This window comes from Cupressus sempervirens, chromosome 1 (genome assembly GCF_028749045.1).
Source record: "Cupressus sempervirens isolate cs-2001-9-10 chromosome 1, ASM2874904v1, whole genome shotgun sequence".
Classification (NCBI taxonomy): Eukaryota; Viridiplantae; Streptophyta; class Pinopsida; order Cupressales; family Cupressaceae; genus Cupressus; species Cupressus sempervirens.
The window spans coordinates 383547589-383562699 of NC_143118.1; positions in this window are offsets into that span (position 1 = coordinate 383547589).

Below are 15111 nucleotides of genomic sequence, written 5' to 3' on the forward strand. Positions count from 1 at the left end.
TTAATGGGTTAAAGAGGGTCATAGGTCACCCTATGACCCACTTTGACCCATAATACCCATTCGAATATGTCCCTAGGGGTCCTAGGACCCCTATAGACATATGTCGTAGTTTAATGGGTCAAAGGGGGTCATAGGTCACCCTATGACCCCTTTTAACCCATAATACCCATTCGAATATGTCCCTAGGGGTCCTAGGACCCCTAGGGACATATGTTGTCGTTTAATGGGTCAAAGAGGGTCATAGGTCACCCTATGACCCGCTTTGACCCATATGAACGATTCAAATATGTCCCTAGGGGTCCGAGGACCCCTAGCGACATATGTCATTTTTAATGGGTCAAAGAGGGTCATAGGTCACCCTACAACCCTCTTTGACCCATATGAACGATTCGAATATGTCCCTAGGGGTCTGAGGACCCCTAGGGACATATGTCATCGTTTAATGGGTCAAAGAGGGTCATAGGTTACCCTATGACCCCATTTGACCCATATTACCCATTCGAATATGTCCCTAGGGGTCCTAGGACCCCTAGGGACATATGTCATCGTTTAATGGGTCAAAGGGGGTCATAGGTCACCCTATGACCCGCTTTGACCCATATGAATAATTCGAATATGTCCCTAGGGGTCGAAAGACCCCTAGAGAAATATGTCGTCGTTTAATGAGTCAGAGAGAGTCATAGATCACCCTGTGACCCCCTTTGACCCATATTACCCATTCGAATATGTCCCTAGAGGTCCTAGGACCCCTAGAGACATATATCGTCGTTTAATGGGTCAAAGAGGGTCATAGGTCACCCTATGACTCCCTTTGACCCATATGAACGATTGGAATATGTCCCTAGGGGTCCTAGGACCCCTAGGGACATAAGTCATCATTTAATGGGTCAAAGAGGGTCATAGGTCACCCTATGACCCCCTTTGACCCATATTACCCATTCGAATATGTCCCTAGAGGTCTTAGGACCCCTAGGGACATATGTCATCGTTTAATGGGTCAAAGGGGGTCATAGGTCACCCTATGACCCCCTTTGACCCATATGAATGATTCGACTATGTCCTTGGGGGTCCTAGGACCCCAGGGACATATGTCGTCATTTAATGGGTCAAAGGCGGTCATAAGTCACCCTATGACCCCCTTTGACCCATATGAACGATTCGACTATGTCCCTAGGGTCCTAGGACCCCTAGGGACATATGTCATCGTTTAATGGGTCAAAGAGTGTCATAGGTCACCCTATGACCCGCTTTGACCCATAATACCCATTCGAATATGCCCCTAAGGGTCCTAGGACCCCTAGAGACATATGTCGTCGTTTAATAGGTCAAAGGGGGTCATAGGTCACCCTATGACCCCCTTTGACTAATATGAATGATTCGGCTATGTCCCTGGGGGTCCTAGGGACATATGTCATCATTTAATGGGTCAAAGGGACCCCCTTTGACCCATTAAAGGACGACATATGTCCCTAGGTGTCCTAGGACCCCTAGAGACATATATCATCGTTTAATGTGTCAAAGAGGGTTATAGGTCACGCTATGACCCCCTTTGACTCTTATATATTAATAATATACCTATATATTAATAATATACATATCAATATAATATATATATATATATATACATATACATATTACATTATTATATTTAATGAAAATATTACGTTATTATATAAATATATTAATAACATACATATTAATATAATAATATTTATAATATATATTATATTTAATAAAAATATTACGTTGTTATATAAATATTATATTATTATACATATTAATATAATAATATATAATACATATTATATTTAATGAAAATATTACGTTATTGTATATATTAATAACATACATATTAATATAATAATATATAATACGTATTTTATATATATATAAATTACGTTATTATATTTAGTAAAAATAATAATAATATATATTATATTTATAGATTGTAATAAGATTAACATAAGATATTATTATATATTACTAGATTATATCTTGTATGTTTACATTACGTTATTATATATATATAATATATTAAAATATGCCTTTACATATTAATATAAGTGAAATAATTTAAAAATAAAATACTAGAACGTTTAAATCGAATTCCCCTCCAAAATTTGAAATTTTTTGAATTTGACTACCGAGCCATATCGGATATCCGATGTCAAATCGGATATCCAATCAAGCTTGGTATTTACCAAGCCTGCCCGGTCAACCCTAAAGACGTGTTTATAGAGAGTTTTAGTGATACTCAGATTTCGGGTAGCCATCTGACAATGTTATTTTGATCGAAATTGAATGAAACGAAATGGGTTTTTTAATATCGCTCTCTAGATTCCATCAATATAATTTTTGTCAAATTCTGAGTTTGATAAGTATTTATTAGTTAATTATCAATGAAGATTATTGTAAAGTGTTGATTGACATATTGAATGAAAAATAGCTATAACTTTCAAAAGGTATAACATTTTTTAAATCTAAAAGTTGCATCACATTCTATACTTCACCTAGTATAAGAAAAAAATAAAAAAATAAAAATTTGATCAAATTTTCTAATAGTTAGGGTGGTCAAACACGGGACTTTTTTTAATCCAAAAAAGTTTTGGTAGAAAATTCATATTTAATTATTTATTTGGAATAAAAATATCAAAAAATATGCGTCACATCCGGGCATGAGTCTAGTTTTCATATCTATAATTATATTAAAAAAATATTATGATTTGATTTTGATTAAGGTGGTCAGACATACACCTACTTTTTATTTTCGCCTTGAAATTTTCTTAGTACTGCATTAAAATTCAAACTTTTGACCAATCAATTATTTTTTTCTCCTGATAAGGCCTAGTAGTTTAGAAACTACATTCAATTTTCTACAAATTATTTTCTTACAACTTTTTGATATAAAGTCCATAACCACTTCAAAATTATGTGTCAAGTTGACATAAACCTGATTTGCTAATTTTTCACTGCCACTTAAGGCCATAGTTTGGTACACCATGATCTTGCACATACCCTTCTCTCTTACTATTATTACTATTCCTAGAGTAACCAATATAGCTACCTCTAATGTAATTACCTCTCTTACTATTATGTTATTCTTTCCATTATTTTTTACCTTGTCTTGCATTGTATTGTCAGATCTGCTACTTTCTATATAGGTTTTTTCTTTGCTTCTTTGAAACCTGTCACCTCTTCCTCTTTGTCTTAGATCATGTTTATTTTCCAATAACTCCTCATCTTTTAGGATGTACTAATATACTTCTTCCAAACTATCCAAATTTATAAAGCTAATCCCATTCTAAGTTGATGTCCTAAAACCATTCAAGTATCTAGTGACTTTCTCAACCTCATCATCCACATGTTCAGATCTAATGTCCATTTTTTACAATTCCTTGGTATTATCTATAACAGTCACATCCGTTTGTCTTAAATTTTGCATTCTCCTCAAAATATTAACCTAGTAATCAATAGGAAGGACTTCTTCTTCATCATGCCAATCATCTTTGCCCATTTCTTGATCTTTTTTAGTTTCCTATTTTCTACTTTTTTTCCTACAAACACTAGTACATTTGGGCCCATTTTTTGACCTTTATTGGTCAAAATTTTGACCCATTTTTTGACCAAATCCATCCAGCCTATTGGTCAAAAAAATTCTGGTCAAAATTTTGACCAACTGTTTCTTTGGTCAAAATTTTGACCAACGTTCTAGCAGAAAATCTTGCATGCCAAAGTGCAAGTTCCAGTGGGGAGTGGTCAAACTTTTGACCAATTATGGGGAACATTTTGACCAAAAAAGGTAGAACTTTTGACCAATGATGGGGAACATTTCAACCAAAAAAGGTAGAACTTTCGACCAATGATGCAGAACATTTCGACCAGAAAAGGTATAAATTTTGACCAATGATGGGGAACATTTCAACCAAAAAAGGTAGAAATTTTGACCAGTGATGGTAGAAAAATTTGGTTGGGAAGGTGGAAATTTTGACCAGTGATGGTAGAAAAATTTGGTTGGGAAGGTGGAAATTTTGACCAATGAAGGTAGAACTTTCGATCAATGAAGGTAGAAAATTTTGACCAATGAAGGTAGAAACTCCCAGGCATTGGTAGAAATTTTGACCAATGAAGGTAGAAATTTCTGGCAACGCCTGGTGTAAATTTTTTTTTAGGCATTCTATAAAATAGTTCACATACCTTGCGTATGATATGACATTTTGCATGCATCATGCACTCTCTCATCTGGCTGATGATGGATTACGAAGAGTGATCTGAAACCATGATGCTAAAAAACACACAAAATCAAATCCAAAATGAACTTGCATTACAAATGGATTGTGGAAATTTGATATTGCTGATTTTGCATGCATGTCTACTAGGAAAATCACAACTTAAACATATAATATTGTTGATTTTGCATGCATGTCTACCAGGACAATCACAACTTAAACATATAATAAGTTTAAGTTGTGATTGTCCTGGTAGACATGCATGCAAAATCAACAATATCATATTTCCACAATCCATTTGTAATGCAAGTTCATTTTGGATTTGATTGTGTGTGTTTTTTAGCATCATGGTTTCAGATCACTCTCTGTAATCCATCATTACCCGGATGAGAGAGTGCAAGATGCATGCAAAATGTCATATCATACGCAAGGAATGTGAATTATTTTATAGAATGCCTAAAAAACATCGACAGTAACTAATCAAATTGTTGTAAACATAGAAAATAACTAATATGCTTCTTCATTAATATGCCTGATACAATAAGCAAACTTGGCAACTATGGACAATAAGTTATATGCTAAAAGGAAATCATTTAGGAGATACAAAATTTGAACAACCATATGTTAAGATTTTACAATTTGTATCACTTGCCTAAGTCTAACTATTGAGAATAAGTTCATCATCCTCCCTGTAGTATGTTTTGATGGCTTGCACATCCAGAAAAGTTCCAGTGTCTCAAATTTGTAGAATATGAATTGTTTGGTAGCAAATGGACATGATTGATGATAAATCATCATATAAAAAGACTCCAATGTTGTGACCCAGATGAATAAAGTCATTATGAAAGTTTCGTACATCCATGACTTCCCCATCTATCAACCTTCAAACAATGCCAAAGTAGGTTAGTGCAAATTTTCCTAGACTGCTACGGGAAACTTCAATCATGGTTATTGTGACTGAATTAGTCATCTATCACAAGCATATAAATAAATTTTTAGTTCAATTACAACTTATTACTATTACATTAGATGCTACAATCACATTGAGAAGGGCAAGCCAAATGGCAAGGGACACCAACTACAACATCTATGTTTACTAGAAATGCTTGTCTATGCAACATCTATGTTCACTGGAAATGCTTGTCCTGCAAATGTTTTTCTATGCACTAGATACCTCTCCATGGAAAGTATTTCAAGAGCCTCTTTATATTGTGAATTTTCAATTAAACATCAACCTTTTCCATGAAGCATTAGTCCCATCATAACAACCCTATTCAAGGAAAAGCATCCTTTAATTCAATATGGTTCACAAGAAAAGACTTATACAAGTTTATACAATTAGGATGAAAAACATTAGTAAGGGACATTGATTGCGAGCACAAAATATATATTTTTGACGAAAATGGCAGTGAAACTGACATTTGTATTTGTGCCAAGTACAATTAATTATGTTATGTATCACCACATTGGTACCATATGCAAAAGAAACATTAAAAACCATCATAAAATACTACCTTTGATCAGTCTCTAAAATAGATGACATCTTTTCCCCATGCTGATTCTCGAGTTTGATGCAAGGCTAGTGATTCAATGCAAGGCAGATACACACTGTTGTATCCACAATGCATACAGATACAACAAAATAAATATTGGCATACCTAGATTTGTATCGATTTCACAGAGGAAAATAATAGGGTAACTGAATCATCTAGTAATTTAGCAAAAGAAAAGTACCAACCTTATAATTTCACAAAGGGTAAAATTATCTTAACAATTTATCTTTGTGAGCTTCCTAACAATTTGCAAGAAACTAGTTGCCTGTCATATTATGATAGATATTGGTATTCATTCAATTTCAATATGATATAGTATAATCCCAACCTATGTAGAATACACATCATAATTCAGAAAGGGCAAAGGGCCTAAAACAATTGGCATCACATCCAACTTAGGCTTTCATTTTCCTTCTTTCTTTATAACAAGGGCACTACGCAAATACATAGTGAACATCTTGATAAACCATATTTGCAAGGACTTAAATGACACTAATTTGCATTCATTTCACCGATTAGGAAATTGAAAAAATAAAAATAAATTACATCAAATGAATATACCATCTTACTTTAGTTGGATCAATAATTCCTATAGCCATCAAATCTTCATAACCACCTGTAGCAGCATATTATCCATAATTGGGATTATAATTGGAAAGGACGTGTAAAAACACATTACAGAGCTAAGTCTTATATGACAAAGAATTATCTACATATCCTTGGGTAATCGTGAAAAGAGAAATATTGATTGGAAGAAATCATAGAAAAGGAAAATACCATCAATAATAAAAAAGAACTAACCAAAGAAACACCTATCATATCATAGGCTTTATATCACAGACTCAAAAATCATAACAAACAAAGGGCAAAGTCCAACTTTACAGGAAGACAAGAGATGCACATAACCAAAGATAGGGATTGAGAAATATGCTAAAAATCTATATCACAAATAGTATTTTAATTGCTACAAGTGATTATAAATCAAATGATGCATTTGTGAAGTGGAATCGAGAATTGTTTAGTCATATTTCGGTTCTCAGAAATTATAATCTGACCTGAGTGGTGTTATGGTAGGCAAGCTTTCTAATATTTACCTTACCAAAGAAAAATAATAAGAGTTTCTATTACACACTTTGGTATTTAAATAAATATGGAAGTGCACTACATCCATTTACAAGTGGCTTAGCTATAAATATATTGTGTGGCATTGCCTATATTGAGAAAACCACAACAATCAAAGTACACCAGCAAACCATAAGTAAATCAAAAAATTAAGTATTTATATCACAAATAAATTATTTGGAGAATAGATCATAAATAATTTTGGAAATAGGAGAGAGACATTACAATTTATAAGAATTACTAGTCAAGACTGTGTCATTGACAAAATTTATCTATTACTCAGAGAAGTATTTAGTAGTGAAACACTACAAAAGACTAGACACATTTCAATAACTTCACATGTATAACTACAACTCCCCCAGATAGTTTAGCAATCCTTTCATTGAATTTTTCTTTCTCGTAATCTTGTTCAGAAACTTGGAAATGAAGAAAATATTCAATTGTCAAATACATTCTACAAGTTAGGTTGACAATAGCACAATTCTCTAATGAGTTATTCTTTGCCAATATATTGATATGATCAAAAAAAGACAGATTGTTAACCATGATGAGATACTAGGTGTAGACAAAGGAGAAATAACATAAAGAATAAAACTAAAGTGCTCTAATTACAAAGCATAAGACTGATAGTCCATGTTAAGGCCTAAAGAATACACACATAGAGACAAGAAGGCATACCTCAATCATGCTTCTAATTTGATTAACTCTTCTCTCAATAGCCTCCTGAGTTGTTCCATCACTAACTATTGTTTTTGAATCATTTGTCAACACTATCTTGACACTAGTTCCCAAAACCTCATTCCCAACAATGTCAAGGGTCAGCCCCACTTCATCTCTAATGACAATGCATGCATTAAAATACATGGTTTAGATTATAGTTTTCTATATTACTGAATAACATATTAGGATAATGAACTCTGAAATGATAATCCTAATAATTTAAACTCGTGTTCAAAATATTAAAATGGCTACTTCATTATGCCTATGAAAAACTAACCAACATAATTAACATTGGATAGAAAACTACCATTATAAATGATTGAGACAAAAATTTAGTGTTTAGTTGATAATCATACTACTAAATAATACTCAATAATACCTCCAGTCAACACGAAAAGTTGGGGGGCGGGGTGGCGAAGTGTTTTAAACTACTCTTAATTAATTTTCCTTCCTTCAAACTTTAGAACTCCTTCAGCAAACCCTTGAAACCTACAAACATTTAGTAGACCCAACTGTCTCTCTCAATGATGATAAATTTTTATTGAAGGAATATCATTTTAAACTACCCTTGTCAAATGATTGTTCCTGGCTAGGCTACACATTAACTTCATTTTCTCTAAATCTCTGATAAGCATTTTGCATGCTTCTTGCCCCAATTTACATTTGTTTGAAATAGGCGGTGCATGTTTCTAGATTCAATTCAATAGAATGTAAAACAAAAAAATAATGATAAAGGAATTAATTGGAAACCTTTGTAGGAAATGGCATAGGATACAAAAGGTTCAAATAAATGTTCAAAAATTATTTGTGCAGACTCATGCGTAAGTAGAATCAATGAAACATGTCTCAAAACAAAAAGAATGGTGTAAGATGTACATTAGAAACATGTTAGAGGCAAGAGAATTATATTGATTGATAATGGGCAACAATTTGTGAGCCTTCTACAAACCATTCTGCATGTTCATGCTGCATCTCTCCAAACTATGTTCACACCTATCTTGGCCTTTATTTCCTGCCACCAAATGAATGAATACTTCTTCTGTGAGCAGGATGGAATAGCAAGAATACTGCATACAAAAGAAAAAGGGTAAAAAGGAAGCTACCAAAACTCATTCAAAGCTTCATTGAGATCAAGTTATTTTGAGAGACATGACTACTGTCACAAATGGTTGAATTATTGTGATTGTAGAACAAGTCATAAGATACATTGATTTGGAGGTCAGAGTTGCAATAAAAAGGAAGCTACCAAAACTCATTCAAAGCTTCATTGAGATCAAGTTGTTTTGGGAGACATGACCACTATCACAAATGGTTGAATTATTGTGATTGCAGAACAAGTCATAAGATACATTGATATGGAGGTCAAAGTTGTAGGAAGTACCATCTTCATCTATGCTATAAAAAGCATCAATAAAAATCAAGTGATTAATGAAACTACAATGTGCATCAAGCTTATTTATTCCCTACTTAAATGCTTGGACTAGGCCAGTGGATCTAAATTAAATGATTAATTTCTCTTATGGCATCTCATGACCACTAGAAGTATGTTAGCTATGATGGATGCCAATGCCATTAAATTTCTCAAAGAATGAATTGTACAATTTTCCTCCAAAATGGCGCAGGTAACTATATTGATATTTAGTCAAAGTCCATGAAAGTTCTTAAAGAAACCAAAGAAAAGAAACACGCCCCTATTTTTGGATCTTGGGAAAATATAATGGTATCTAGTGATTATCTCTAAACTTTCATTTTTAATAGTATGAAAAATAACGCGGAATTATAAACCAGCAAAAAAATTAGAATAATGTTCTTTTGTCCAGGCCATGTACACAGACATGATAATTTGCTTTGCTGAAAATAATATTTGTAGTCTAGATTCATCTTTCAATTGTTACTTGCAAATGATGTGCGGTAATTCCCATCTATCTATGACTTCAAAAGTTAAATCCATGAAAAACGTTATTACTTCATCCTATTTCTAAGTGATCATCAAATCACTATTTGGTAACATTGCTCTTAATCAAGATATGCCTAACAAGTAATGGATTGTTTCTCAAATAGACTGATATGGACGAAGCTGTTGTATGCTCTTCTATCCATCTAACACTTCAAGCCAAAGATATGTAGTTGTTCCCTTGACACTACAATAAAACTTAACTTGCATAGAGAGATATGCAATTAAATCATAGGAATCTATTTAATCATATTTCCAACTTCATAATTGTTCCTAGCACTTATTGCGAAAATACAATTAAGGAAAGATCATTACTGACTAGGCATGCAACAATTTAAAAAATAACCATTAAAAATGGGAAAAGCATTTTATTTTGGCAAGTTTCAAGAATGGAAAAAAATACAACTATATCCAAGAATATATCTCAAACATGAAAATACATATCTCACATACAACCATTGCAACCACTCCATGTAGGAATTGAAGAGAGAAAGATAGTACAATAATTTCTGTGAACGACACAAATATAGATCAACAAAGGGTGTAAACTGCAAACAATCTTCTCCCTTGAATTACACAAGAAGAATGCCACCCCCAAAACCTTGATTAGTAACAATGGAAAAGAATAGAGATTTTAACCTCTGCTACACTTCCTTAATAGAAATAGGAAAATTTAGTTGCAACTCAAACAAATCAACTAAATTTAGACATCTATATAATCCAAATGTCATATGAAAAACAAGAGAAATCTATATAATCCAAATGACATCTCTTTGATCAACACTTACAAACAAGCATACCAAACTAGAATCGCTAAAAGATACAATAGCTAGCGAAAAAATCAATGTCAAGACTGCCACATTGTATAGCATGTAGAAACTATAGAAAGATATTAATGAGGAAGCTTACTTGCCATTGATGGCATTCAAAGTTCAAGAGCTTTAGTAACCTCATTATAACTCAAATTGAATTCACAGTAATAATAACTAAAATGAGAAAAAATCTCTCCAAAGTTTTAAGAGCTTCATAATACAAAGGAAATAAAAGTATATAAGATGAATATTCATTATCATGAATGGAGATAACTTCTAGCCTAGCATGAAAGAGAAGCATAACCAATGGGCTAAAAAATCTATAACATTAGTAAAGTAGTTCAAATTGGCAACTATAATCTTATAGAATTGAGAGTGTATTTTACTTATAAGGTTTAACCACATAATCATCTACAACACAATGGCAAACATACTTTGAAGCTTAAAGCTCATGTGCATAAGGATGTTGTATGAAGTAGAATGCCTTAGGTGCTTGAGCTTCTTGCTTTCAATAAAATGTAGATGAGTGATTGTGTTGTTCAAGGAAATTCTAAAAAGTAAATGCATCACAAAAGCATCCAGATGACCCATAATATTGGAGTATTTTTGAAACAAGAGTATTTGAAAGGCCAAAGAATTCAAGGCATATGACCTACATTAACTTATACAGAACTCCATCAACAATTGTCATTATTTTATCAATTATATATGCCATTACCGTTGTTAACAAATGTTGTGCAACAGCTTCAAGTTTAAATAAGTGGAGACCAAACACAACTTGCAACCAATAGTTTGGTACTTTTATAGACCTGAACCTGTTAATTTTACTTATTCAACACTCTTCAAGTAGCTAGAAAAAGGTGATAAAAACAAATTTTCATAAATGTTTATAACTACACTAAATGTGGTGTGGATGACACACCACAAGGCTTTATTCTTACTGGTAATCTCAACAAAAAGTTAGCAACAAAATTATAAAATGAGAAGTCATGTAGAGATTAAATGTTGCATGTGAAACCAATAGCTAGAGATAGGAATAGACGGTACCAACATATTACAGGGAGAAATAGTCAAGGGTCATGAGCCCAAAAATGTTGGAAGTGCAAATGAGAAGTTATAAGGAAAAGGTATACATGAAAAAATTGAAAGGCTACCTCCCTGCCTATCTCCATGTCTCTCTATGTGTGGGTGTATATGTATGTATGTATGCGTGTTGTATTTATGCATGTGTTTGTGTGTATGCAAGCTTCTGTAGACATCATTTAAGCATTGATATGCTACTTCATTGTTCATCAACTTGTACAAATACATTACAAAATATAGCACATTAAAAAATATAGCAAAACAAGATTTTACCAGTTCTAGTGGGCATAGATGAGGATGTTTTCATGGCCCTTGTTGCCGACAATGCACCAGGCAATAGTGGACCGCCAACCAAAGGAGGAATCTACACTTCATCATGAGCTGAAGAATACAATATTGTTAGCAAAGACATTTGTAATGGATAAAGATAAAATGGGATACTAGCTAGAAATGTCCACACAAAAAAAGTAAGTGTTATAATGTTGATGAAAACAAACAAAGTGCTACTTACATGAAGGTTGTGCACAACCCTCACCATGTTCACCATGTGATGTCGCAACCAGCACAAATGTCTATACAAGTACACATAAAATTAGAGATCATGATCCATAAGATAGTATAAAATATTCATATCTATTGAACTTCTATTATTGCTTTAGTCGAATTACTGCTTACCTTCAAAGATTGGATTCTGTGGTCCAATTCTATTCTTAGTGCCTCTTTCTCCTCACTTTTGTCACCCTCAATGATAATGTTAACAATTCCATCAATGTATTTTTGCTTTATTTGCTGGGTGATGAGCGCAAGGTTAGCACTAAGGGCAATGTTATGTAGATATGATGCCTATATTTCAGATTGCATTTGATTAGCGATCATTCTAGCTTTTTCCTATCATTTGTGACATCAAATATCAGTAAAATTTCATCATTTGTTTCTATATTAACATTAAAATTTACAATAATTAATGTTTACCTCTGTTGAAGGTGTATGAGATGGTGCATCCATATCGCCCTGTGAAAAAAATTAGTAAGTCTTAGAAATCAGCAATGAAATTAAAGTAATAGACTTACCAAAAAAAAATCACTAATAAAGTAGATTGTATATGTAAATCATTTTTCTTAAGTTAAAAATTTAGTGTAACTAATGTGTATATCTAAAAAAATATTTGACATGTTCTACTTAATGTTTATATGTGCACATATAGTTTGGAAAGAAAAATTTGGTCGTACAAGACCCCATCATAGTTGACATTGATCCTACCTAGACATTTCATTGATCATCATGATCTTCATCCATTTCATCATCATCATCATCATCATCACCATCATCGTACTTGTCACTTTGATCGTCGTCATCACCACCACCATCTTCATTGCCATCATCATCATCTTCATCACCATCATCATCATCATCACCATCATCACCATGATCATGATCGTCATCAGCATCATCATCATCATTATCACCATTTTCGTCAACATGACGAAAATCATCACCATCTTCATCATCTTCATCACTGGGTAATTGTTGTTCCTGATAATCATTTACTTCCTCTTCTGCTTCTTCAATTTCTTCTTCTTCAATCACATTATACTTTACCAGCCTTCCTCTTGGGTCATGTCTAACAAAAAATGACCAACCTAGTTTGTGTGGAACATCAAAGTAAAACACTTTCTCGCATTGGCTTGGAAGAACATAGGGCTCATCTCCAACTGGCTCAAATGATCTTGTATTAATCATAGTAAATCCACTGTCATGTTCAATAATAGTCCTATTAGGATCATTTCGATTCAGTGATAACCTGAACCTTTGATGACAAATAGAACTATTTTGAATGAATTAAAGTCACACTCAAGTATATCATCCAAAATTTCATAGTATCAATTTTTAGATCATTGAGGATGTATGTCAGTTCTAGACAAAATATTGGTGACTGTGAAGACAACATTTATCCTGAAATCACACATTTTCTTTGTTTCGTCTAACTTTTTTGTGCAAAATTTATAGCCATGGTAGCACATAGCTTTGTGGTGTTTGACTTGCAATTGTTCAAACATGTCAAGATTATTTGCATCAATCTATGAGTTGATATTAAACTTATGTCTCATGATTAGTAATCTTATGCGTACCTTTGTATCTCTTAAGCCATATATTAAATCAAGTACCATTTGTGTAACATTGGAATCTCCATTATGATGAGCTTCTTTAACCAACGATGCAACACCATCCCATGTTAATGAGTGACCATTTTTTGGAGACTGTTCAATCCATCCCGTCATCAAATCAAGATTGTTTGCAATAAACAAATGTAGTGCATCCCACTCACAACCAACTATAAAGAAGATAATTACACCAGTTAGAAATAACTTATATATATTGATGATGGATAAGAATTATTAAACTAAAAAAAAAAAACTTATAATTACCTCTCACCCTCCTCAATCTACCTTTTCCCATCAGGTACTCCCCTTCGAATTTGTCATTAGAGTTGGGATCCCAAATGTGATCTACATGGATATCTGTTGCAAACTTTGGAAGATATTCAGTAATGTACACCATGGTCTAGTATATCATATATCCCTCTATCATAGAACCCTCAAGACGTGCTCTTTTTTGAACCAAGCCCTTCATAAATTTCAAGTGCCTCTCAACCATCCACATTGATCTAGCTTGTACAGGTCCACACAATTCTATCTCCTCAACTTGATGTATGAGGTAGTGTTCTTGAACATTGAAAAAGGTTGGAGGTAAACACATTTGCATTTCACACATAAGCTGTGGATTTTTTCTCTTCCAATATTTTATATCTTTTTTGTCAATTTCTTTAGATGATAAACACCTAAAAGAGATTCAACACACAAAAAAACATAAACAAGATTTCAAATAAAATTATACAATAAATTTTAGATAAAAAGCTACAAATCTAAGAAAAAACACTTCTAACCTCGTGTATTTTCCAAGATCATATATAACTCTTTTAATACTATTGTCAAACTATTGTGGAAGGGATAAAGGTAGGATGAACTACAATCATTAAAAATGATCATTTCAATATATTATTAAATAATGCAATAGGTAGTACATTCAATCTTACAAATATACTATAAATAGAGAACATGACTTAACTTGACAAAGGTATGCCAATCATGTGTTTTCAACCCTTGCCCAAAATCACCTTTCTTTGATAGAAGAGTGCTTATATTTGTAGCAAATCCTATCAAAAATTTTGTTTTTTTTATGACTTCTTTTAATGCATCACTTTGTTGCTCCGTTATTAACCAAGAAAGGGCACTTGTATTTATGTGGTCTCCATTGCTATTTGATTCAATAAAAGATTTTAGTGCATGATTGGATTCATAAATGTCAGTACAAATTTTGGCAATTTGTTCTCTATCACACCTTCCATCCAACATTTTCCATACTGTCGTTGTTACATTCTTTCCAATATGCATAGCATCAAACAAATGCACAATTGGGAAATCCTTGTAGTACAATAACCTACTAAATTGAGTAGGATAACTTTTCATTCCTCTAGGAAGTTGGTCATTGATGCCTTGACAAGCTTCACAAGCATTAATTACAACATTAATAAATATAAGACAATATCAAAATACAAATTTTAAACTTCGAATGACAAATTA